The 25,113-nt window shown below is 44.8% G+C and overlaps 1 protein-coding gene and 1 pseudogene across 1 annotated transcript in view; one reads left to right on the top strand and one right to left on the bottom strand.

The window, feature by feature from the left end:
• RBM25 (RNA binding motif protein 25) overlaps positions 1–7,380 on the bottom strand; it is a 63,574-nt gene extending 56,194 nt beyond the window's left edge. The window contains exon 1 of the mRNA XM_012438172.3: positions 7,256–7,380. The gene's annotated coding sequence lies outside the window, so the exon portion shown is untranslated. The remainder of the gene's footprint in view (positions 1–7,255) is intronic.
• Positions 7,381–10,016: 2,636 nt separating this feature from the next.
• LOC105707257 (creatine kinase B-type-like) lies at positions 10,017–11,135 on the top strand (annotated as a pseudogene).
• Positions 11,136–25,113: the final 13,978 nt, after the last annotated feature.

The following is a 25,113-nucleotide window of genomic DNA, read 5'->3' as shown; positions in this document are numbered from 1 at the left end:
CAGCATGGTAGCTTGTGCCTGTAATCGCAGTACTTTCGGAGGCTGAGGCGGGTGGTTCACCTGAGGTCAGGAGTTCGAGACCAGGAATTAGAGACCCTGTCTCTACTAAAAATACAAAAAAAAAAAAAAAAAAATTAGCTGGGTGTTGTGGCAGGTGCCTATAATCCCAGCTACTCGGGAGGCTGAGGCAGGAGAACTGCTTGAGCCCAGGAGGCAGAGGTTGCAGTGAGCCGATATCGCACCTCTGCACTCCAGCCTGGGCAACAGAGTGAGACTCCGTTTTAAGAAAGGAAAAATCAACAACAGTAGTTAGGTATCAGCGTATATTAACAAAGGTAAAACACAAAATTGCAAGATTGTAAATGTGCTGAGTTTTAAAATTAACTTTATTGACCAAAAACAAAAATTCTAGGGGTTGTATCTCCTTTTAAAACAGAGAGGGCTACTGTCCTACTGACAGAAGCTCTTCTATTATCATTATAACAGCCTATCTCAGCGATTCCTTAGGGTAGTTGGTTTTAATATCTGTTAAATAAATAAACTGATTAATGAATGAATCAGTAAACAAACTCTGAGGACCTCAATAAACAAATTTATTATGCTATCTCATGCTGCATACTATATACTAGCAATGGCCCAGTACCTAGCCTTACAATGGTTACGAGACTGGGCCATGAATTCATCTTTAGAACCACTTTTCCCCCACTAGCATTACATATAAACAATGCTTAAGGCTGGTCGCAGTGGGCCTCGCCTGTAATCCCAACACTTTGGGAGGCTGAGGCGGGCAAATCACTTGAAGTCAGTTCAAGACCAGCCTGGTCAACATGGTGAAATTCTGTCTCTACTAAAAATACAAAAATTAGCAAGGCGTGGTGGTGGGTGCCTGTAATCCCAGCTATTCAGGAGGCTGAGGCAGGAGAATCACTTTAACCCAGGAGGCAGAGGTTGCAGTGAACCAACATCACACCACTGCACTCCAGCCTGGGCAACAGAGTAAGACTTCATCTCAAAAATAAATAAATAAATTAAACTCTATATTCCTGGTATTTAAGTTATATTTTATGGTTTTTAAATCTGTAATTCAGGCCGGGCACTGTGGCTCACGCCTATAATCCCAGCACTATGGGAGGCCGAGGCAGGTGAATCACCTGAGGTCAGGAGTTCAAGACCAGAAATCAATACCAGCCTCACCAACTTGGCGAAACCCATCTCTACTAAAAAATGCAAAAATTAGCCGGGTGTGGTGGCACGTGCCTGTAGTCCCAGCTACTCAGGAGGCTGAGGCAGGAGAATCGCTTGAACCCAGGAGGCAGAGGTTGCAGTGAGCCAAGATCACATGACTGCACTCCAGCCTGGGTGACAGAGCAAGACTCTGTAGTTAAAAACAAAACAAAACAAAAAAAAAACTGTAATTCATTCTGCAGAGCTAACCAGATATATTTAATTTTTGTTTATGCCAATATACCCAGTCCATTCACTTCAAATTTTACCATAACATATTCCCCTTTTGTTTGGAGCTGCCAAAACTTGCTTGTTCAAAGGATGGACTTCAAAGGTAAAGGCAAAAATACCAGTTAATACCTAATTTTTATAGATATTCCTTTATTCCTTTAAGATAATTGGCCTCTCATGGAAATTCAGAAAACATTTCTGGTGATGTTTGATAAATACAAATGTTCACTTTAACCAGCCTAAAATGAGATTACCAACTACTTCCTTCAACACAAGTTTATGTTTTGCCATGTGAAACTGATTGAGAATTAATTTTTATAATCATAAACAAAGCTTATCTATTGTTACCTATAGATGATAAACAAAATAAATTATAAGACTGAAAGCTGTTATGTACTGTGTAGAAAAATAAAGCAGGTAAAAGAGCTATGGTGTAGTTTATTTTAAATACAGAGATTAGGCCTTAACAAGAAGGTGAAGATTAGAATAAAGATTTAAAAGAGGCAGAGGCAGGAAGCCCTATTCATATCTGAGGGAAAGAGACTTCCAAGCAAAGGAAAAGACAAAGAGGCTGAGATAGGAATGGTGTGTTTGAGGGAGGAATAACAACAAGGCCAATATAATGACTGGAGCAGAATAAATGAAAGTCAGAGATAAATACTGAGTATTACTTATAGAGTGTAGGGCTATGTAGCATACCGTAAACATTTTAGTTTTTTAGTTTTTTTTTTTTTTTGGGACGGAGTTTCGCTCGTTACCCAGGCTGGAGTGCAATGGCAAGATCTTGGCTCACCGCAACCTCCACCTCCTGGGTTCAAGCGATTCTCCTGCCTCAGCCTCCCAAGTAGCTGGGACTACAGGCGCATGCCACCATGCCCAGCTAATTTTTGTATTTTTAGTAAAGGCGGGGTTTCATCTTGTTGACCAGGATGGTCTCGATCTTTTGACCTCGTGATCCACCCGCCTCGGCCTCCCAAAGTGCTGGGATTATAGGCGTGAGCCACCACGCCCGGCCAACATTTTAGTTTTAACTCTGAATGAGATAAAAAAATATTTGAAGAGTTTCTGACTTGTCACATTTTCACAGTATCACTGGCCACTGTGTTAAGACCGGAAGGGAACAGGATAGAAGCAAGAGACTAGCACAATAATAATGTAAGAGATGGCAGCCAGGAACATGTGGTAGTGGTAAAAGTGCTATTAAGTTGTTGGATTCTGGATATATTTTGAAGGCAGCCAACAGGATTTGCTGAGGGATTGTACGGTATATGTGATTTAAGACAGAGAGATGCAGAGTTATTAGCACTGAAATTGTTTCCATTAGCATTTTTAAAAATATTGAAAGTACCTCACTTTCAGAAGCACCTTTTCCTGCTAAGTATGAAACTTTATAGCCCAGGATAATAAAAACAGGAACCTGGGCCAGGTACAGTGGCTCATGCCTGAATCCCAGCACTTTAGGAGGCCAAGGCAGGATTATCACTTGAGCTCAGGAGTTCCAGACCAGCCTGGGCAACATGGTAAAACCCCATCTCTACCAAAAATACAAAAAGTTAGCCAGGTGTGGTAGTGTACACCTGTGGTCCCAGATACTGAGGAGACTGAGGTGTGAAAATCACTTGAGCCCTGCAAGTAGAGGTTGCAATGAGCCAAGATCGCACCACTGCACTCCAGCCTGGGCAACAGAGCGAAGCCCCCCAAATATTAAATAAAACAGGAACCTATGATGGAAGCGTTTGCTATCTCTAGTGTGGTGGTGGTCACACAGGTACATGCATTTGTCAAAACCCAATGAAATTAATTGTGTGCAAATTTTATCTCAAGAAATTTGGTCCAAAAAGAAACTCTGGGGGCATAGGCTGGGGTAAAAAAAAAAAAAAAAAAAAAAAACCCTGAAGACCTATCTCCACATGCATGCACTCTGCTTTTCTTTTTTTCTCTTTACTCTTTCAAACCATTCTTTTTTCTGCACTCTTGAGAATACTGCAAGTATGCAAAATATAGCAAAATACTGCTTATAAGCATTACTCTATTGTAGACTTATCCAGACAGAAACAAAGTATTTCTCCCAGGATAGATTGTTTTAGACTAGCTCCATCAGTACAGTATGTGCCAAATTTCTGAAATAATAAGAATGAACTGACATATTCCCCTCAGCAAATATTCACATACAACTCACTCATTCATTCAACATCTACTTCCAATTATGTGCCAGGTCTACAGGAATTATTCCTAGAAAAAAGTGTTTTATGCCTAAAGAAGAATGGGAAATGCTTAACAGAAAAACTACTTTTACAGCAAGGCTTTTCAGAAGTATGAAAATACTCAACTGTTTTGAAATCTCCAAAAAAGAGCTGATCTTTTTCTGACATTGCCACTTTGTTGTTTTACCATTTTCAGTGATTAAATGGCAACATTACTGTGCCTGACCATAAACACAGCTACACAAGAGGATGAACGAGTCCAGGAGTTCTGGGCTGCAGCACTATGCTAATCGGGTGTTCATGCTAAGTTCATTCAGCATCAATATGGTAACCTCCTGGGATGAGGGGGAACCACAAGATTCCCAACAGAGAAGGGCGAAACTCCCATACTGATCAGTAGTAGTGGGATTACCCTGTGAATAGCCACTGCATTCCAGCCCGGGCAACACAGGAAGAATCTATCTTAAAAAAAAAAAAAAAGGCTGGGCACCGTGGCTCATACCTGTAAACCCAGCATACTGGGAGGCTGAGGCAGGCGGATCCCTTGTGCTTGAGTTCCAGACAAGCCTGGGAAACATGGTGAAACCCCATCTTTACCAAAAATACAAAAAAACTACCTGGGCATGGTGGCGTAAGCCTGTGGTGCCAGCTACTTGGGAGGCTGGAATAGGAAGATTACTTAAGCCTGGGATGCAGAAGTAGCAGTGATCCTAGATCACAGCACTGCACTTGAACCTGGGTGAAACAGACCCCATCTCAAAATGAAACAAAAAAGCAGCACTACTGCTGTCTATAAAGAAAAAATATATTATTATGATAATATACAAAATTTGGTTAGCCGGGCGTGGTGGCACCCACCTGTAATCCCAGCTACTCAGGAAGGTGAGGCAGGAGAATTGCTTGAACCCGGGAGGCAGAGGTTGCGATGAGCCAAGATCCTGCTGTTGCACTCCAGCCTGGGCAACAAGAGCAAAACTCTGACTCAAAAAATTAAAAAAAAAAAAATACTTGGGGTAATGGATGCACAACTTTGTATATTTACTAAAAATCACTGAATTGTCCATTACAGGTAAATTTGATATGTCAATATAGTTCATATAGTTGCCATTTTAAAAAAGGTATATTGGCTGGGTGCGGTGGCTCACGAGTGCAATCCCAGCACTTAGGGAGGCCGAGGCCGGCGGATCGCATGAGGTCAGGAATTCAAGACCAGCCTGGACAACATGGTGAAATCCCAACTCTACCAAAAACACAAAAATTGGCTGGCTGTGGTGGCAGGCACCTATAGTCCCAGCTACTTGGGAGGCTGAGGCAAGAGAATCGCTTGAACCCGGGAGGTGGAGGTTGCAGTGAGCAGACATCTTATCATTGCACTCAAGCCTGGGTGACAGAACAAGACTCCCCACTACAAAAAAAAAAACAAAACCAAAACAAACCAGTTAATGCCTGTGGAAATAGGTATTAACACAGGATGCCTGTAAGACAGTGGGACAATAAAAACGTTTCTTCTTAAAAGCCTTTTGGTACCCTACAAGGAAAAGGGAAAGGAAGAGGTCTTTTCAGGACCCACTTTTAAACAAAAAAAAGGGAAAACTGGTTACCCTCAAAGGATGAACTACTTATACCAACAGTTAAATTTACTTTTGTTCACAAAAGTCTTTATCATACATTATCCCATTTAATCTCCCAAATTACCAGGTGCTCTTTACCAGTTGTGTATTATTTTTACACATGAAGAAGCTAATTTGTTCAAGGGCACACAATATGTGGGTGGACACTCCAAGGTCCCCACTATCCAACGCAAAGGCTGTTTTCGCTCTACCACAATGTCTCTCTCTAGCAATAATATACCAATGAGAAAGAGACTTCTTAAGGATTAGTTTTGATCTTGTTCAAAGTCTATTCAGAATACATTCCTTAAAAATATTAAGAGTCGGCCGGGCGCGGTGGCTCAAGCCTGTAATCCCAGCACTTTGGGAGGCCGAGGCGGGTGGATCACGAGGTCAAGAGATCGAGACCATCCTGGTCAACATGGTGAAACCCCGTCTCTACTAATACAAAAAAATTAGCTGGGCATGGTGGTGCGTGCCTGTAATCCCAGCTACTCAGGAGGCTGAGGCAGGAGAATTGCCTGAACCCAGGAGGCGGAGGTTGTGGTGAGCCGAGATCGCGCCATTGCACTCCAGCCTGGGTAACAAGAGCGAAACTCCGTCTCAAAAAAAAAAAAAAAAAAAATTAAGAGTCAGGATTGGGCTCTTACATTTCATTAAAAATTATTAAATAACAAATTATGTCAATTAATACAGATTTAAACGCTTACTATGTGTTACCTGGATATTGCACTAAGGATTTTACATACGTTTTTTTCAATCCCCAACCTCAATAGCCTATAAGGTGGATACTCTTATAAATTCATGTTACAGAGAAAGAAACACCAAAGTTTGAAATAAAATAAAAAAGAAAAAGAAAAACCAAGGCTTTAAGTTAAATGAATTAGAATAGTATAAGATTTACTGAAATCATGAGTAAGTTATGACCAACTGAATGCTTTTCAAATCTTCTGAATGTTTTTGGAAATAACCTTAAAAATAAAAATTAAAGTCCATGCTAGTGCAGAGAAGGCTATAAAAAAAATTAAAGTCCAAAGACAATACGAAATTTGTTTATACACTGCTGCCAACGGCCTAATACACAGTACTTCCCACTAATATAGCAGTATGGTGCAAGACAGGTCCAATCTCTTCCCTTCTCTTGGCTCCACTCTGCCCAGTATCAAAATGGCATTTCCATGGCAATACAAATCCGTATTACATAACTTAAAAATAATCTTCACGGTCCTACGTCTATTCCGGAAAAACGTATTTCAAAAGCATGATCGAAGACCAAAGAAGAATGAGAAAGTAACATTTTAATATGGAGCTTAGTAATCGCCTAGAATGAATGGTGATACACAGTTTACCGCATGCTCCAACGAGCAAAGGAGAAGGACGGCAAAATTCATGACTATCTTAAGCAAGCCAGGACAGTGCTAAAAAGGTAGGTATTAGCTCAATTCCAAGGGGGTGGGGCCAGCTTACTTGGTGGCGGGCTCTAGGTGGCCAAAGAGGAAGGGAAAGATATCCGTTGGTGACCAGCACCTCGCTAAAAAGGGTGGGTGGAGGCTAACTTCAAAGCAGAGCCTGGGACGAGTGTGTCCCAGGCCCGAAAATCCACTGTGGGGCTCCGGTAGGCAAGGGGGCTCAGGGAAAGGCTCCCCACGGGCGGATCGATCGTTCTGTGGCTAACGTGGAGCCCACAAGGTGCAGAGACGAGTCACTCCGCGACGGAACATGGAAGGGAAAGGGAAAGTGGGCGACAATGCAAGACGGAAAGCTCAAGCCGTAGGTCTGCCCTCCACGGGCTCCGGCTGGGCCCACCAGTTTTCAAGGCCTTAAGAGAAGCGGAGAAACCAAGCCTCGTGCCAGCCCCTCCCCCACCCGCCCCCCCTTACCTCTACCCCACCCTGGCGCTTTCGCAGCCACCCCGGCTTTTTCTCCTCCACCAGCCGAGTCACCCGGTCTCCCGGTTTCCACACGCGTTCAGAGACACAAACTCACCCGCCGCTGAGGAAACGGTACTGCCTTCGCGGCCTTCGGGGATCCAGGTTACGGGTGAGCTCCACTGGTTCGAGGTTTCTGCGCGCCGCTCGCCAGGGAGACTAAGTGCCGAAGCGCCTACTCGCACAGGCCGCAAACACAGCCGCGCTGCGCGGGGAGCTGCTGGAGGTCTTCCTCTTGCCCGGCATGCACTGCGGCCAAAGGCGTGGAGCGCGGAACCATAGAGAAGAACGTATATAGATCGTCTCCGCTGTTAGCTCTGAGTCACCAAGTCGAGACGGAATAACCATAGAGAAGCAGCGTCTAACCACTACTAGAAAGGCCCGAACTGTAAATTATGACCCACCCTGCCATATTTGATTGGAGCCGACTGAATGTTACGACTACGGGACGCCATCTTGAGGTCAAGATTTCTGCGGGCACCGCGCGAGGAGTGTTTAGAGGATTTCTCACTTTTCGTAGTTTTTTCGGGGCGTAGAATCTTGCTCTGTGATTCATTGAGGTTCGAGGAACTGATAACTGGGCCCGATCCGCAACCTGAGTGTTAAACTCGAAGTGCTGTTACAATAGCTACTCGAGATCAAAAAATAATTGGCAAAAGCTGTGGAAGCTTTTTGAAAAGTAAAAGCTTATGCGTAGTTGTAGGACCAAAGAGGTGGCTAGAAGATGTTTGAAAAAACGTGAAAAGTCCTGTAATACTAGTTAACACAACTTTGGTTTGTAATCTAAACGTGCTAAAAGATCTTAGCTGAAGTTAATGGAATGAATAAAAGTAATCGCAAATGATTAGGTTATTCAGATTTTGGACCTTAGAGCCAATATCTAGTTATACACCTGTTTCTCAACTGCTTGCTTCTCGGAAGGCATAAAATGTATTCGGTATAAAGTTATTGCCTGTCTGAGTGCCTGGTGCTGTGCTAAGTGCTGGAAGTGTGAAGGCAAATGGGAGTGAGATTTGTTTGTGTCCTGCAGGAACTGTTGACAAGGCGAAACAGATAACAAACCTTGTCCACCCTGTATAAAATTGAAACATACCTACACACTTCCTGCCTGCCTCTCCTACTTAATTTTACTCTAAAGCACTCATAACCATCTATTATAACATATATTATAACATTTATTTTTGTTATTGATTTTATGGTCTGTCCATCTCTATCCCACTAGAATATGAATGTCCTGGTACATAGCAAGCGCTTTGTTGAGTGAAATAAATGATTACCCGGTGGCTCATGCCTGTAATCCCAGCACTTTGGGAGGCCTAGGTAGGTGGATCGCCTGACCAGCCTGGCCAACATGGCGAAACCCCATCTCTACTAAAAATACAAAAATTAGCCGGACGTGGCCGCCGGCCCCTATAATCCCAGCTACTCAGGAGGATGAGGCAGGAAAATCGCTTGAAGCCCGGAGGCAGACGTTTCAGTGAGCCGAGATGGCACCACTGCACTACAGTCTGGGAAATAGAGCAAGAGTCCGTCTCAAAAAAAAAAAAAAAAAAAAAGAAAAGAAAGAAAAAAAGAAAAAATAATAATTACCATATGATGAGTACCAACAGAACACAACATTTAGTGGGAACACAATTCAGAAAGTATCACTCATTTACAACAAAAGACATAAACAAATTCTCTCTGATTACTCTGTGTCCCTTTTCATTATTGGAAACATTGTACATGAATTTGTGTTTGCTTGTGTAATAGAGTTCCCAGGCAACAGTTTGCCCTTAGACAATTTGTTGCTTATGTTCATGCAGCATCCATTCCCCCTGCCTCATAGTAATGATCCTCCAAATTTCTTTTTCCTTTTTTTTTTTTTTTAAAGATGAGGTTTCACCATGATGGCCAGGCTGGTCTTGAACTCCTGACCTCAGGTGATCCACCCACCTCGGCCTCCCAAAGTGCTAGGATTACAGGCATGAGCCACCATGCCCGGCATGACCCTCCAAATTTCTTAAAAGAAACCATCTGGCCAGGCCCAGTGGCTCATGCCTGTAATCACAGCACTTTGGGAGGCTAACGTGGGTGGATTATAAGGTTAGGGGTTCAAGACCAGCCTGGCCAAGATGGTGAAACCTCATCTCTACTAAAAATACAAAAAAAAAATTAGCCGAGCGTGGTGGTGGGCACCTGTAATCCCACCTACTCGGGAGGCTGAGGCAGGAGAATTGCTTGAACCCAAGAGGCAGAGGTTGCAGTGAACCGAGATCATGCCACTGCACTCCAACCTGGGTGACAGAGCAAGACTCTGTCCAAAAAAAAAAAGAAACCATTCTTCCACTACTACAAATCCATTTTTTGTTTGTTTGTTTGTTTGTTTGAGATGGAGTCTCACTGTCGCCCAGGCTGGAGTGCAGTGGCGTGATCTCTGCTCACTGCAACTTCCGCCTCCTGGGTTTAAGTGATTCTCCTGCCTCAGCCTCCCAAGTAGCTGGGATTACAGGCCCCCACCACCACACCTGGCTAATTTTTGTATTTTTAGTAGAGACGGGGTTTCTCCATGTTGGCCAGGCTGGTCTCGAACTCCTGACCTTGTGATTCACCTGCCTCAGCCTCCCAAAGTACTGGGATTACAGGTGTGAGCCACCATGCCCGGCCCAGATCCATGTAGTTTGTATAGGAAGTCCCAAATCTAACCAGACCCGGACAACTTATAGCCTAATCAAAACCTGGTAATTGTCTATTCGCCTGCACCGCGCCGGGAGCTGCCAACCGACGGAGCGACCCCGCCTCCGCCCCCGCCCCCGCACGGACGCCCGCCGGCAGCCGCCATGCCGTTCTCCAACAGCCACAACACGCTGAAGCTGCGCTTCCCGGCCGAGGACGAGTTCCCCGACCTGAGTAGCTACAACAACCACATGGCCAAGGTGCTGACCGCCGAGCTGTAAGCGGAGCTGCGCGCCAAGAGCACGCCGAGCGGCTTCACGCTGGACGACGTCATCCAGACAGGCGTGGACAACCCGGGCCACCCATACATCATAACCGTGGGCTGCTGGCGGGCAACGAGGAGTCCTACGAAGTGTTCAAGGATCTCTTCGACTCCATCATCGAGGACCGGCATGGCGGCTACAAGCCCAGCGATGAGCACAAGACCGACCTCAACGCCGACATCCTGCAGGGCGGCGACGACCTGGACCCCAACTACGTGCTGAGCTCGCGGGTGCGCACGGGCTTCTGCATCCCCCCGCAGTGCAGCCGCGGGGAGCGCCGCGCCATCGAGAAGCTCGCGGTGGAAGCCCTGTCCAGCCTGGACGGCGACGTAGCTGGCCGATAGTACGCGCTCAAGAGCATGACGGAGGTGGAGCAGCAGCAGCTCATCGACGACCACTTCCTCTTTGACAAGCCCGTGTCGCCCCTGCTGCTGGCCTCGGGCATGGTCCGCGACTGGCCAGACGCCCGCGGCATCTGGCACAATGACAATAAGACCTTAGGTGGTCAACGAGGAGGACCACCTTCGAGTCATATCCATGCAGAAGAGGGGCAACATGAAGGAAGTGTTCACCCGCTTCTGCACCGGCCTCACCCAGATTGAAACTCTCTTCAAGTCTAAGAACTATGAGTTCATGTGGAACCCTCACCTGGGCTACATCCTCACCTGCCCATCCACCTTGGGCACAGGGCTGCGGGCAGGTGTTAAGCTGCCCCACCTGGGCAAGCACGAGAAATTCTCGGAGGTGCTTAAGCGGCTGCGACTTCAGAAGCGAGGCACAGGCAGTGTGGACACAGCTGCGGTGGGCGGGGTCTTCGACGTCTCCAACGCTGATCGCCTGGGCTTCTCGGAGGTGGAGCTGGTGCAGATGGTGGTGGATGGAGTGAAGCTGCTCATCGAGATGGAGCAGCGGCTGGAACAGGGCCAGGCCATCGACGACCTCATGCCTGCCCAGAAGTGAAGCCCAGCGCACGCCCGACACCAGCCCTGCTGCTTCCTAACTTATTGCCTGGGCAGTGCCCACCATGCACCCTTGATGTTCGCCGCCTGGCAAGTCCTTAGCCTTCCTGTAGAGACCTCGTCACCCTTGGTAGAGTTTATTTTTTTGATGGCTAAGACACTGCTGATGCTGAAATAAACTAGGGTTTTGGCCTGAATAACAACAACAACAACAAAAACCCTAGTAATTTTGTGTCTCCCCCCTTTTTTTGGACTAGTCACTATTTAAAGCATTTTACAAATACCAACTTCTTTAATCCTCACAGCAAACCCCTGAAGTAAGAACTATTGTGTTACAAATGAAGAAACCAAGACTTGGAAAAGTTAACCTGTCAAAGGCTACAAAAATATTAAGTGAGCCAGTGTGGTTCCTGAGTTCATGCTCTGGAACATTATACTGCTTCCTTCTATAAGCAATAATGCTAAAAAGAAGGGGAGGGGTCTCTATATTTTTCACTTAAATTGAACTTGGGAGAATTTAAGCTTGGAATAGATGGGGATGAGAATGAAATCATCACAGAAGAAAGCAGAAGTCAGACAGGATGAGAGATTTTTTACAATATCAGTTAAGAAAATGGTTCATTTGCTCCTTTTGTTTGTTTTTTGGTTTGCTGTTGTTGTTATTTGATACAGGGTCTCCCTTTGTGGTCCTGGCTGGAGTGCAGTGGCATGATCATGACTCATTGCAGCCTTTACTTCCCAGGCTCCAGCGATTCTCCCAACTCAGCCTCCCAAAGAGCCAGGATTACAGGCATGAGCAATCACACCCGGCTGGTTCAGCTACTCCGAAAGCCAGCTGTTCTTCTAGGCTTCTCAGTATGTAAGCCAATAAATTACTTTCCCTAAGTCAGTTTTAGTTGTTTTCTGTTCCTTCAACAGAAAGAATTATAAATGATACACTTATATACCACTTGTAGAGAACAAACTAAGCCGTTCATTTGCAATGTCAATCATCCTTCTTCTATTTTTTTCTTACAAATCTGTGCTAAGGAAACTGAGTGTAGATAATTAACTTGGGTATTGGTAGCTACGTTCTGTGTGCCTTTGGATCCTTTCCTCATTGGCCACATCTGACCCAACTAGACAGCGGCATACCAAGTGACCTGTCAGGAGAACTGCCTTAACAGGAAAAACTTTGTTTAGCTGGAACTGAGCAGATCTTCTCAAAACTTGAAACTAGAGCCCAGCGCAGTAGCACACACCTGTAGTCTCAATCATGAGGGGGAAGGATTGCTTTTGTATGTGTGTATGTGTATGTGTATGTATGCCCAACATTTATATTTATCTAAAATGTCATTATATATTATATAAATAATGGCATAATATATATAAATATAATACATATAATGCCATTATATAAATAATATATATGTGTATCTGTAGAGAGAGAGATTGAGAGAAAGCAGCACGTTAACACACAATCTGGAAATCAAGACTGGACTTCCCAACAAGGTGGAGTACTGAAGTTTACCAAGTTAAGTCTGGATGCTGAAAGGAGGTCAAAGTGGTCCCTTGTTAGTAATGGTCCTAGGCTCTTAGCAGAAGCAAACATAGTCCCTATGGAGAAAGGAACCCATAATTTAGGCTTCAGGATTCTGATATCAAATGTGAGCTTAAAATTTAAAAATGCCAGCCGGACCTGGTGGCTCATGCCTGTAATCCCAGCACTTTGGGAGGCTGAGGTGGGCAGATCACAAGGTCAGGAGAACAAGACCAGCCAGGCCAATATGGTGAAACCCCGTCTCTGATAAAAATACAAAAATTAGCTGGATGTGGTGGCACACACCTGTAGTCCCAGCTACTTGAGAAGCTGAGGCAGATGAATCACTTGAACCTGGGAGGCAGAGGTTGCAGTGAACCGAGATCTTGCTCCAGCCTGGGGGGCAGAGCAAGACTACGTATAAAAAAAAAAAAAAAAATGGCCGGGCGTGATGGCTCACACCTGTAATCTCAGCACTTTGGGAGGCTGAGGCAGGTGGATCACCTGAGGTTAGGAGTTCAAGACCAGCCTGGCCAACATGGTAAAACTCTGTCTTTAAAAAAAAAAAAAAATTAAAAATGCCAACTGGGAACAGTGGCTCACGCCTGTAATCCCAGCGCTCTGGGGGGCTAACAGGTGGATCACTTGAAGTCAGGAGTTTGAGACCAGCCTGGCCCAACAGGGCAAACCCCGTCTGTACTGAAAATACAACAATTAACTGGGCATAGTGGCACTCGCCTGTAGTCCCAGCTACTTAGGAGGCTGAGACAAGAGAATTGCCTGAACCCAGGAGGTGGAGGTTGCAGTGAGCCAAGATTTCACCACTGCACTCCAGCCTGGGCAACAGAGCAAGACTTTGTCTCCAAAAAAAGAAAAAAATTAAAAAATGCCAAGAGCCAGTCACTGTGGCTCACACCTGTAATCCCAGCACTTTGGGAGCCCAAGGAGGTAGATTGCTTTGAGCTCAGGAGTTCAAGACCAGACTGGCCCACATGGTAAAACCCCATATCCACTAAAAATACAAAAATCAGCTGTGCTTGGTGGCGCACTCCTGTGGTCCCAGCTACTCAGGAGGCTGAGGCAGGAGAATCACATGAACTTGGGACATGGAGGTTGCAGTGAGCCGAGATCATGCCACTGCACTCCAGCCTGGGCAACAGAGTGAGACTCTGTCTTAAAAAAAAAAAAAAAAAAATTAAAGTAACAAGAATATTACGAACAAGTCACCATAAATGCAGCATCACACACACATACAAACATGTACACACACAAAATCAACAGACTTAACTTCCCAATTGATTCAGATATTGAAATATTAGATATGGAATATAAAATGACTACATATGAAATGTTTAAAGGGATTTTTCTTAGGCTGAGGACAGTGGCTAACGCCTGTAATCCCAGTGCTTTGCAAGGCCAGGGCAACAGTATCACTTGAGTCCCAGAGTTTGAGATTAGCCTGGGAAACATAGGGAGACCCTGTCTCTAAAAAAATTTTTTTCTGTTGCCTGGGAGCAGTGGCTCATGCCCATAATCCTATCACTTGGGAAGCCCAGGCAGGTGGATCACAAGATCAGGAGTTCGAGACCAGCCTGACCAATATGGTGAAACCTCGTCTCTACTAAAAATACAAAAATTAGCCAGGCATGGGGGCACGCACCTGTAAGCCAATCTACTCAGGAGGCTGAGGCAGGAGAATTGCTTGAACCCAGGAAGCAGAGGTTACAGTGAGCCAACATCGCACCACTGCACTCCAGCCTGGCAACAGAGTGAGACTCCATCAAAAAAAAAAAATTTGTAATTAGCCAGGCATGGTAGGGCACAGGTCAAGGCTTCATGACCCTTGATCATACCATTGCACTCCAGCCTGGGTGACAGTGAGACGCTGCCCTCCTCTGTAAAATAAATAAGGAAACAAACAAGTTAGTCATTGATAGATGTTGAATTTTATGGAATTCTTTTTTTAGCAATTGTTGAAATGATCATATTAATTATGAATGATAAAACCTTAAACTTTTTGACAACATCTTATGTTTCATTAATTCATGCTAGGGAAGGATTTCTTCTTTTTTTTTTTTTTTTCAGATGGAGTTTCACTCTGTCACACAGGCTGGAGTACAGTGGCATGATCTCAGCTCACTGCAACCTCCGCCTCCCAGGTTCAAGGAATTCTCCTGCCTCAGCTTTCCAAGTAGCTGGGATTAGAGGCACTGCCACCACATCCAGCTAATTTTTGTATTTTTAGTAGAGAATGGGTTTCACCTTGTTGGCCAGGCTGGTCTCGAACTCCTGACCTCAAGTGATCCCCCTGCCTTGGCCTCCCAATGTTCTGGGATTATAGGGCATGAGTCACCGTGCCCAGACAGAAAGGATTTCTTTCTTCGAAGTTGGAGCTGGGCCTACACGCCAGCAACCATGTCTAAGGGACCTACAGTTGGTATTTATCTTGCCAGCACCTATTACATTGTTGGTGTTTTTCACCATGGAAAAGTAGAGATAATTGCCCAGCCACTATGTCACTTTTATGGACACTACATGATTGATTGTTGATGCCACAAAGAATCAAGTTGCAGTGGCCAGGCGCAGTGGCTCACACCTGTAATCTCAACACTTTGGGAGGCTGAGGCAGGTGAATAATGAGGTCAGGAGTTCAAGACTAGCCTGGCCAACATAGTGAAAACTTGTCTCTACTAAAAATACAAAAACTAGCTGGGCATGGTGGTGCGCACCTGTAGTCCCAGCTACTCAGGAAGCTGAGGCAGGAGCATTCCTATCTCTGTTTTCCTTTCTCTGCTGTACCATCTACAAAGTGGGCCTCACTCTAAGTCTGGCTTCCCTAATGCTCATAAGATGGCTATGTTGAGTCCAGAAACTTTTGAATTCAGAAACCAGATTGAGTTGATTTCAGAAGTTCTCCCAGAAGATCCAGAAAGAACTTTCCAGAAGCCCCACAACAATGAGTCACACGCTAAAGTGAGTCTCATGTTCTTTTGCAAAACAGTCATTGGCAAGATAGATGCAAGTACATTTAGACAATTAGACCTATTCTTTGAGCCACTGGTGAGGTCAGCTTTCTCTGGGACCTTGGGCCTCCAAGGAAAGGTGGATATTTGCATAAAATTACAATTTTGTTAGAAAAGAGGAAGAAGGAAACGGATATTGAGAAGGCAACTATCATCCACTATACAATTTAATAATTCCCTTAACTATGGACATTTGTTTCCAATTTGTACACATGTAAACGATTCTGCAATCACCATCTTTGTATATACTTTATTTTCTATTTGTGCCCATAATTCTCTGCCACTGATACCTACAAGTGGAAACACAAGGTGGAAGGCTATGCAAATTTTGAAATTTAAATACGTATGACCATTTAAATAGCTCTGCCAAAGAGGTATATCAATTATATTTCTTTTTTTCTTTTTTTTTTTGAGACAGGGTTTCACCATGTTGGCCAGGCTGGTCTCGAACTCCTGACCTCAGGTGATCCACCCACCTCAGCCTCCCAAAGTGCTGGGATTACAGGCATGAGCCACCACACCAGGCCTATTTCTTTGTTTTCTCTTTTTTTTCTTTCTTTTTCTTTTCTTTTTCTGAGACAGGGTCTTGATCTGTCACTTAGGCTGGAGTGCAATGGCACAATCACAGCTCACTGCAGCCTCAACTTCCCTGGCTCAAGTGATCCTCCCAAGTAGCTAGGACCTTAAAATTTTTTTGTAGAAAATAAGTCAGGTGGCCAGGCTCAGTGGCTCATGCCTGTAATCCCAGCACTTTGGAAGGCTGAGGCGGGTGGATCATGAGGTCAGTAGTTCGAGACCAGCCTAACCAACATGGTGTAACCCCATCTCTACTAAAAATACAAGATTTAGCCTGGCATGGTGGCGTGCTCATGTAATCCCAGCTACTAGGGAGGCTGAGGCAGGAGAATCTCTTGAACCCAGGAGGTGGAGGTTGCAGTGAGCCGAGATTGTACCATTGCATTCCAACCTGGATGACAGAGTGAGACTCAGTCTCAAAAAAAAAAAAAAATACAACAGCCGGTGTGGTGGCGCATACCTGTAATCCCAGCTACTTAAGAAGCTGGGGCAGGAGAATCGCTTGAACCCAGGATTCGGAGGTTGCAGTGAGCTGAGATTGCACCATTCCTGGGCAACAAGAGCAAAACTCAATCTCAAAAAAAAATTTTTTTTCTTTTTGGTAGAGACAAGTTCTCACTATGTCAACCAGGCTGGTCTCAAACTGCAATGGTGAAGTGATCTTCCCCCCTCGGCCTCTCAAATTTCTGAGATTACAAGTGTTAGCCACCACATTTGACCCCCAGTTATATTTATATTTATATATATATATTTTGAGAGAGCATCTCCCACTGCCACTCAGGACATTTTCCCTTCCCAAAATAGAAACTCCACAAATATTAAGCAATCATTCCTTATTATCTACACCCACAGTCCTTAGCAACCACAAATCCACTTTCCATCTCTACGAATTTGCCTATTCAGGGTATCATAGAATATGTGGCCTTTTGTATCAGGCTTCTTTTACTCAGCATAATGCTGTTAAGGTTCATCCATGATGTAGCATTTTTCACCACCTGGTTCCTTTTTATGACTCAGTGCATACAGGACATTTTATTTATGCATTCGTCAGCCAATAAACATTTGAATCATTTCAACTTTTTGGCTATTATGAATAATGGTACTATGGACATCTGTGTACAAGTTTTTGTTTGATCATATGTTTTCAGTTCTCTTGGATATATCACTAAGAGTAGAATTGCTGGATCATATGGTAATTCTATGTTTAACATTTTGAAGACATGCCAGTTTTCCACAGCAACTGAACCATTTCCATTCCCACAACAAAATGAGGATATCAGGCTGGGCATGGTGGCTCCTGCCTGTAATCCCAGCATTTTGGGAAGCCAAGGCAGGCAGATCACCTGAAGTCAGGAGTTCACGACCAGCCTGACCAACTTGGTGAAACCCTGTCTCTACTAAAAATACAAAAATTAGTTAAGCATGGTGGCAGATGCCTCTAATCCCAACTCTTTGGGAGGATGAAGCAGGAGAAGGCTTAAACCTGGGAGACTGAGGTTGCAGTGAGCTGAGATTGTGCCACTGCACTCCAGCCTGCACGACAGAGTGAGACTCCATCTCAAAAAAAAAAAAAAAGAAGTCCAGGCACAGTGGCTCAAGCCTGTAATTCCAGCACTTTGGGAGGCCTAGGTAGGTGGATCACCTGAGGTCAGGAATTTGAGACCAGCCTGATCAACACAATGAAACCCCATCTCTATTTAGCCGGGCATAGTGGTGCATCCCTGTAATCCCAGCTACTCAGAAGGCTGAGGCAGGAGGATTCCTTGAACCCAGGAGGCAAAGTTTGCAGTTAGCCAAGATTGCACCATTGCACTCCAGCCTGGACAACAAGAGCAAAACTCCCCCTAAAATATATATATATATATATATGAGGATTTTATTTCTTTTTAAGCCTACAGCACCTGGTATTCCCAGGCGGTCTCCCATCCAAGTACTAACCGCTTCCAAGATCAGACGAGATCGGGCACGTTCAGGGTGGTATGGCTGTAGGCTATATATGAGGATTTTAATGTGTTCCAATTGTTGCTAACAGTTGTTATTCTGTTTCCCTCCCCCCTAATTATGCCCATCTAGTGGATGTGAAGTAATATCTCATTGTGGCTTTGATTTTCATTTCCCTAAAGACATGATGTTGAACATTTTTTTCAGGTACTTTTGGCCATTTGTATATTTTCTTTCGAGAAATAAATACTTAAATCCTTTCAAAGACATAAAGAAATCCTTTGCCCATTTTAAAAATTGGGTTATTGGGCCAGGCGCAGTGGCTCACGCCTGTAATCCCAGCACTTTAGGAGGCCGAGGCAGGTGGATCACGAGGTCAAGAGATCGAGACCATCCTCTGGTCAACATGGTGAAACCCTGCCTCTACTAAAAATACAAAAAATTAGCTGGGCATGGTGGCGCATGCCTGTAATCCCAGCTACTCAGGAGGCTGAGGCAGGAGAATTGCCTGAACCCAGGAGGCGGAGGTTGCGGTGAGCCGAGATCGCGCCATGGCACTCCAGCCTGGGTAACAAGAGCGAAACTCCATCTCAAAAAAAAAAAAAAAAAATTGGGTTATTTGTCTTTTTTCTATTAAGTCTTAAGAATTCTGGGCCGGGCACGGTGGCTCACGCCTGTAATCCCAGCACTTTGGGAGGCCGAGGCAGGTGGATCATGAGGTCAAGAGGTCAAGACCATCCTGGTCAACAAGGTGAAACCCCGTCTCTACTAAAAAATACAAAAATTAGCTGGGCATGGTGGTGCACTCCTGTAGTCTCAGCTACTCAGGAGGCTGAGGCAGGAGAATTGCTTGAACCAAGGAGGCAGAGGTTGCGGTGAGCCGAGATTGCGCCATTGCACTCCAGCCTGGGTAACAAGAGCGAAACTCCATCTCAAAAAAAAAAAGAATTCTTTATATAGGCCGGGCATGGTGGCACACGCCTGTAATCCAAGCACTTTAGAGGCCAAGGCGGGCAGATCACCTGAGGTCGGGAGTTCAAGACCAGCCTGACCAACATGGTGAAACTCCGTTTAAAAAAAAAAAAAAAAAAAAGTAAAAAAATAAAATAAAGAAAAAAAAAAAGAATTCTTTATATATTCTAGAAGTTTTTTTTTTTTTTTTTTTCCAGGCAGAGTCTCCCTCTCTCGCCCAGGCTGGAGTACAGTGGTGTGATCTTGGCTCACTGTAACCTCTGCCTCCCAGATTCAAGCAATTCTCCTGCCTTAGCCTCCCAAGTAGCTGGGATTACAGGTACGTACCATCACACCTGGCTAATGTTTGTATTTTTAGTAGACAGGGTTTCACCATGTTGGTCAGGCTGGTCTTGAACTCCTGACCTGGTGATCTGTCTGCCTCCCCTCTCAAAGTACTGGGATTACAGGCATGAGCCACTGAGCCCAGCCTTATATTATAGATATTAAAGCCTTACCACATGTGATTTGTGAATATAGTCTTCAATTCTGTGAGTTCTCTTTTCATTTATCTATGGTATCCTTTAAAAAAGTTTTAAACTTTGTTTTTTTTTTTTTGTTCTTTTTGTTGTTGTTGTTGTAGAGACGGGGTCTCACTATGTTGCCCAGGTTGGCCATCTCAAACTCATGGGTTCAAGCAGTCCTCCCTCCTCAGCCCCCTAAAACACTGGGAATTACAGGCTTGAGCCACTGTGTCTGGCCTCCAAAGTTTTCTTTTTTGAACTTTTTAATTCATTTATTTACTATATTTTTTCTTGTTTAGAAATAAGGGATCTCGGTTGGGAGTACTGGCTCACGCCTGTAATACCAGCACTTTGGGAGGCTGAGGTGGGCGGATCACTCTAGGTCAGGAGTTCGAGACCAGCCTGGCTAACATGGTGAAACCTCGTCTCTACTAAAAATACAAAAATTAGCTGGGCTTGGTGGCCATACCTCTAGTCTCAGCTACTCTGGAGGCTGAGGCAGGAGAAGCACTTGAACCCAGTCACTGCACTTCAGTCTAGGTAACAGAGTGAGACCCTGTCTCAAGACAAAAAAAAAAGAAGTAAGGAATCTTGTTGAGACCAGCCTGTGCAACATGGAAAACCCTGACTCTACAAAAAAAAAGAAAAAAAAATTAGCTGGGCGTTCTGGCATATGCCTGTAGTCCCAGCTACACGAGAGGCTGAGGTAAAAGGATCCCTTGGGTCTGGAAGGTGAAGGCTGCAGTGAGTTGTTATTACACCACTGTGCTCCAGCCTGGGCAAGAGAGTGAGACAATGTCTTAAAAAAAAAAAAAGAAAAGAAACTGTTGTCTCAGGCTGGGCGCGGTGGCTCACGCCTGTAATCCCAGCACTTTGGGAGGCCGAGGTGGGTGGATCACGAGGTCAAGAGATCGAGACCATCCTGGTCAACAAGGTGAAACCCCGTCTCTACTAAAAAAATACAAAAATTAGCTGGGCATGGTGGCGCACGCCTGTAGTCCCAGCTACTCAGGAGGCTGAGGCAGGAGAATTGCTTGAACCCAGGAGGCGGAGGTTGCGGTGAGCCGAGATCGTGCCATTGCACTCTAGCCTGGGTAACAAAAGCGAAACTCCATCACAAAAAAAAAAAAAAAGAAACTGTTGTCTCATCCAAAGTCACAAGAACTTACATGTTTTCTAAGCGTTTTATACTTTTAGCTCTTACATTCGGTGTTGGATACATTTGAAATAATTTTTTTGTATGTTGTAAACAGGGGTCCAAATTCATTCTTTGCATGTAAATAGTCTGTTGAAAAGACTATTCTTTTCTCATTGAAAGAGTGTGGCACCATTATAAAAAAATGAATTGGCTGGGTGCTTATGCCTGTAATCCCAGCACTTTGGGAGGCAAAGGTGGGCAGATCACCTGAGGTCAGGAGTTTGAGAACAGTCTGGCCAACATTGTGAAACCCCGTCTGTACTAAAAACACAAAAATTAGCTGGGGCTGGTGGTGTGCAGCTGTGGTCCCAGCTACTGGGGAGGCTGAGGCAGAAGAATAGCTTGAACCGGGGAGGTAGAAGTTGCAGGGAGCCGAGATCGTGCCAGTGCACTCCAGTCTAGGTAAGTTTTTCAGTCAATGAACACAAAGTGTCTTCCTATTTATTTAGATCTTTAGTTTTTTCAACAATGTTTTGTAGTTTTCAGTGCATAAATCTTACATTTCCTTGTTTAAACTTATTCCTAAGTGTATATATACATTTATATATATATAATGTATATATATATGTTTGATACTACTGTAAATGGAATTATTTTCTTTTTTTTTCCTATCTATTTATTTATTTGTTTAGAGACAGAGTGTCCCTCTGTCACTCAGGCTGGAATGCAGGGTTCAATCTTGGCTAACTGTAACCTCTGCTTCCCAGGTTCAAGTGATTCTCCTGCCTCAGCCTCCTGAGTAGCTGAGACTATAGGCACACACCAGGGTGACCAGCTGATTTTTTTTTTTTTTTTTTTTTTGAGACAGAGTCTCGCTCTGTCACCCAGGGTAGAGTGCAGTGGCATGATCTCGGGTCACTGCAACCTCCACCTCCCAGGTTCAAGTGATTCTCCTGCCTTAGCCTCCCGAGTAGCTGGGACTACAGGCAGGTGCCACCACACCCAGCTAATTTTTGTATTTTTAGTAGAGACAGGGTTTCACCATATTGGCCAGGATTGTCTCAATCTCTTGACCTCATGATCCACCCACCTCAGCCTCCCAAAGTACTGGGATTACAGGCATGAGCCACTGTGTCCAGTTTTTTGTTTTGTTTTTGTTTTTTGAGACAGAGTTTCACTTTGTTGCTCAGGCTACAGTTCACAGATGGGATCTCGGCTCACTGTGACCTCCACCTTCTGGGTTCAAGTGATTCTCTTGCCTCAGCTTCCGGAGTAGCTGAGACTTCAGGCGCATGCCACCACACCTCCCTAATTTTTTGTATTTTTAGTAGAGACAGGTTTCACCTTGTTGGTCAGGCTGATCTCGAACTCCTGACCTCAAGTGATCCAGTGCCTTGGCCTCCCAAAGTGCTGGGATTACAGGTGTGAGCCGCTGCACCCAGCCTCCTTTCTGTTTTGAGGCAGGGTTTCTCTATGTTGCCAAGGCTGGTCTTGAACTCCTAGGCTCAAATGATCCCACCAGACAGATCAAAACAAGCAACTAAAGTTCTTTGAGTGTAATGTCTGTTCTGCTCCCTCTGGTACTGGGCACTCTTACTATGAACAGAGTCCATCTTCAAGGTCTCTGTTGTGCTTGAACAGGGGAAGGTCCAACATAAGTTAAAATGTCACAAAGCTCTTCTATGAAGATGCAGCTGTTTTTTTCTTGACTAAGCATTTCCTCGGTTGTGGCAAGCTTTTGATGAATAGCCAGAGTTCTGAGAATGATCATCAGTTTCTGCCAATTTATTTATTTATTTTAATTTTTTTTTAGAGATGGGGTTTCACTGTGTTAGCCAGGTTGGTCTTGATCTCCTGACCTCATGATCCTCCCGCCTCGGCCTCCCAAAGTGCTGAGATTCCAGGAGTGAGCTACTTCGCCTGGCCTATTTATTTATTTATTTATTTGAGACAGAGTCTTGCTCTGTCACCCAGGCTAGAGTGCAATGGCGTGATCTCAGCTCACTGCAACCTCCGTCTCCCAGGTTCAAGCAATTCTCATGCCTCAGCCTCCCGAGTAGCTGGGATTACAGGTATGTGCCACCACTTCCGGCTAATTTTTGAATTTTTAGTAGAGATGGGGTTTCTTCACGTTGCCCAGACTGGTCTTGAACTCCTGACCTCAGGTGATCCACCTGCCTTGGTCTCCCAAAGTGCTGGGATTACAGGCATGAACCACTGCACCGAGCCTCTGCCAATTTATTTATGGTCCTTGTGGAGGGACAGACTTGGTGTTCTTTATGACACGATTTTCACTAACTTCCGTGTTTCTTCAGTGTTCCATCCCCGTAAGGTCTTTATTCCTTATTTTCTCTCTCCTCTCCAAACCCTTACACACTTGCCTATTGCGCTCAGAATAAAATGCAAACTTGACAATCGAATTTATAAGGTCCATCACAGGCTAGGTGCGGTGGCTTAAACCTGTAATTTCAATACTTTGGGATGCCAAGGCGGGAGGATCACTTGAGCCCAGGAGTTCAAGACCAACCTGAGCAACATATGGAAACCCTTTCTCTACTGGGCAATCTAAAAAGTACCTGGCTGTAGTGGTGCACACCTGTGGTCCCAACTACTTGGGAGGCTGAGGTAACAGGGTTCCTTCAGCTGGGACATCGAGGCTGTGATCATGCCACTCCAGCCTGGGTGACAGAGCAAGACTCCGTCTCAAAAAATAAAAAATAGGCCGGGTGCAATGGCTCATGCCTGTAATCCTAGCACTTTGGGAGGCCGAGGTGGGTGGATCATGAGGTCAGGAGATTGAGATCATTCTGGCTAACACGGTGAAACTCCATCTCTACTAAAGATACAAAAAAATTGGCCAGGCACGGTGGCTTATGCTTGTAATCCCAGCACTTTGAGAGGTGGGCAAATCACGAGGTTAAGAGATCGAGACCATCTTGGCCAACACGGTGAAACCCTGTCTCTACTAAAAATACAAAAATTAGCTGGGCGTGGTGGTGTTTGCCTGTAATCCTAGCTACTCAGGAGGCTAAGGTAGGAGAATCACCTGAATCCAGGACGTGGAGGTTGCAGTGAGCTGAGCCACTACACTCCAGCCTTCACTGCAACCCAGCCTGGCGACAGAGCAAGACTCCGTCTCAAAAAAGAAAAAATGCAAAAAATTAGCTGGGTGTGGTGGCTCACCTCTGCCTCCCAAAGTGCTGGGATTACAGGCATGAGCCACTGCGCCTGGCCTAAAATCATTCTTACCTTGTGGGTCATACAGAAACAGGTGGCGTGTAGTTTGTCCACCCTTCATGTAGATAAAATAATCTCTGCAGTTCCTTCCAGTTCCAAAATGCCATAATTACTGCATGTAAATCAACCTCTCCCCCAAGTCCATCCAAATGTATTTATCCTACAGCCTTTCCCTAGGGGCTATTTTCTGTTTTTTTCCCAGGTAAGAGGTAAATACACTAATAGGATAAATGAATCATTTTTGCATGCATTTTAGCAGGAATCCTGGAGACTTTGTCCCTGATATCCCTTTAAGGGATTCATTTTGAGGTCAATTTTTCATGCCAAGGGAAAGCTCTTTGAGATCCTTCAGCTCATCTCTCATTTCTCTGGTTCCAGGCTTTTCCACTGTTGGCTGCATATTAGAATCATCTGGGAACCTTTGGGGGAAAAAAACAGAAGCAAAACAGAATACTGATGCCAGGCCTAATAAATCAGATTCTCTAGGAGCAGAGACTGGACATCAATATTTTTTTAAAAACCCAAAAGCCTTCAGATAATTTTAAAGTGTAATCAGGGTTGAATACCAATGTGTTTTTCAATTACTTAGAGGCTCCGGTTCTATTTACAAATTTTGATACGCATAATAGTCACTGTGGTACTTGTTTGTTGGGGAGATTTTCCTTACTCCACTCCTAGAGATTATAATTCAGGAGATCTGAGAGGGGTTTAGCAATCTACATTTTTTTTTTCTTTTTTTGAGATGGAGTCTCACTCCGATGCCCAGGCTAGAGTGCAGTTGCATGATCTTGACTCACTGCAACCTCCACCTCAGCCTCCGGAATTCAAGCGATTGCCTCAGCCTCCGGAATAGCTGGGACTACAGGCATATGCCACCATCCCTGGCTAATTCTTGTATATATATTTTTTTATAAGATGGGGTTTCACCATGATGGCCAGGCTGGTCTTGAACTCCTGACCGCAGGTGATCCACCCACCTCAGCCTCCCAAAGTGTTAGGATTACAGGCGTGAGCCACCGCACCCAGCCAATTTTTGTGTTTTTAATAGAGGCGGGGTTTCACCATGTTGT

Source organism: Aotus nancymaae, unplaced genomic scaffold, assembly GCF_030222135.1.
Source record: "Aotus nancymaae isolate 86718 unplaced genomic scaffold, 86718_ANA_hifiasm-v0.15.2.pri h1tg000011l, whole genome shotgun sequence".
NCBI lineage: Eukaryota > Metazoa > Chordata > Mammalia > Primates > Aotidae > Aotus > Aotus nancymaae.
Note: the sequence above shows the minus strand (reverse complement) of the source record. Positions and strands in the feature narration are given on the sequence as shown.